Source organism: Crinia signifera, chromosome 2 (genome assembly GCF_055691185.1).
Source record: "Crinia signifera chromosome 2, ASM5569118v1, whole genome shotgun sequence".
In the NCBI taxonomy this organism is placed as follows: domain Eukaryota; kingdom Metazoa; phylum Chordata; class Amphibia; order Anura; family Myobatrachidae; genus Crinia; species Crinia signifera.
In genome coordinates, this window is record NC_139218.1 from 321,155,831 (window position 1) to 321,158,096 (window position 2,266).

At 44.7% G+C, this 2,266-nt stretch overlaps 1 pseudogene; it reads left to right on the forward strand.

Annotated features, from left to right (window-relative positions):
* Positions 1 to 1,484: 1,484 nt before the first annotated feature.
* Positions 1,485 to 1,620, forward strand: LOC146060920 (U2 spliceosomal RNA; annotated as a pseudogene).
* The last annotated feature ends 646 nt before the right edge of the window (positions 1,621 to 2,266 follow it).

The window sequence follows — 2,266 nt, forward strand, 5'->3', positions numbered from 1 at the left end:
TCAAATGAGACTAGACTAGTCAACAACGGAGTGAGCAGCCAACCAGCAACGCGAGCCCAAGCCCCAGCCGAGCCAGTCCGTCTCCTGCAGCAATGGTATTAATGAGTGTCATTGCCGCCGCCACAGTGCACCCAGGTTGAACGGACACTGACACAGAGGTGGACAAACGGCTGCGGCTGCGCACATTTAACACCTGAGCCACCGAGCCGCAGATAAAGGGGAGAAGAGCCGCATGCGGCTCGCGAGCCGTGTGTTGGCCACCCCTGCCCCACCCAAATCTAATTAGATCTGCACAAATTACATCTGCCCTTCTGCAGTGCAAATGGTTTTGTCCATTTAAGAAGGATTTTGTCTGAAAGAGTGAACTCGAATAAGGCCCATTGTATCTCGCAATTCAAATTATGCCATACAGCACAAGCACAATGCCCACAGTAGTTGTGCCCCTTGCACTTAATGCCCACAGTAATACCTCTAGCTGATTTACCTGGGGATTAGCAGCCACACAGCACAGGACACATGCTTACAGTCCTCAGTCTGCCTATCAATTAGCTCACCCCTGTGAAACTAGACAACGGGAGTCTGCGGACAAGCTTGTTGACTATAAACAGGCTGAGCGTTATGTTCTGGGTCCCATGCTGCAGAGGCAGCTGTTGAACCAACGCCAGCATCCCAAAGGAAGGAATCCCGATGAGTAAGTAAGCATACTTACCTTCCCCCTGCCCCCTCTAACCCTCCCTTTTAGCAGCCAAACTATAACCCTTTTATAAAAGTGAAATTATCTCTACTAGGTGTCCCGTGTGAAGATATAAGAGGTTCTGCAGCAGCAGGAGGATCAGTACATACACAGCAAGGCAGACTACACTCCCTGTCCATGCTATAACATTTGTACCATATTCCAAACATCTGACATTTATTTATTTTATTTATTTAGTTTCTTATATAGCACAGCATATTCCGTTGCGCTTTACAATTGGAAACTTATGCAGCTTGGGGGAAGAAAATCAAAGCTGATTCTGTGTTGGCAGTAAAGCAGCTGCAGAAAAGAGCATGTACTTGTGCAACTGGTTAAACCATGGAGCAATACATTTGCATGCAGGCTTAATACTGGCTAATTTTACATACAGCCCAATATCTTTGGACACCTTTATTTGTAGGATTTGGTTTAGATTAGTTTGGGCACACTCCCCCATATTTGAATCTAGCTTCTCATTTTACATCTTCCCACATGCAGTGCAACATGGTTTTATCAAAGTGCACAGTAACTTGTTCTTTTTTTGCTTTCCTTAAATTTCCTCAGAAATTAGTGTGTAAAAGAAAATCTGTCACAATGGTTTTCTGGGTACTGATGTGCGTCAGTGCACTTCCTGTCAAACTCTCCTCCAGTTTCTAGGTGCCTTTTAAGGGTGTAGGAAACTATACCCACAGACACCTTGGCTTCCTTTGCAATTTCTGAAAAGAAATACACTTTTGTGTCATAATGGTATTGTGGTTCTTGGCCTTTTGGCTAAGATTAAGTGTAGTATCTGTTCTTAACAGTGGGTGTGGACTGCCCCTGGCAGAAGAATAGAGAAAGGCTGGACTAAGTACTTGCTCTGATGGGCAGAGGGTATAGGACTCCTTATGCCTGGGAGCAGGGTAAGGTCTGACTGAGTACCTTCATTCTGCTGGTGGAAGCTAGGGATGGCCATCATTGCCTTTACCATAGATGTTTACCATCAATGGCAAAAGTGCAACTGACCATTGATGGTGCATAACTAGGCAATGGATGACCATCAATGTTTTTACATATCGATGGTCATCCATTTTCTCTGACGATGGCCTGTGGGCCAATCAGAATATGGGGTCGGGGCTTCACAGGTGTCCTGGGCAGAGCTATGCTCTGTGTCCCAGGAAAAAAAGAAAAGTAAGCTATTTGTTTAAGCTTGACATCGATGGTGGGAAACCCTCTGGTTCTCTCCCATCGATGGAAAACTATTCAACATCGACCATAAACCATGGATGTTTTCTAATCATCAATGGTCCATGGCCATCCCTAGGGGAAGCAGGAAGAGTGAACTAAATGGCCCTACACACAGAGAGACTTGTGCCAGAGATTCATAATGGGAGATTCAGCACGAGAGATTTTCCTTAAACGGAATATCTCAGATAATGAGCCCACACACAGAGTGATTTTTGCCAGAGATTCATAATAGAAGATTCAGCATGAGAGAATTTAAATCTCTCACAGAAAGTGTATCCTCAGGGGAATAAAAAAAAAAGTATTTAA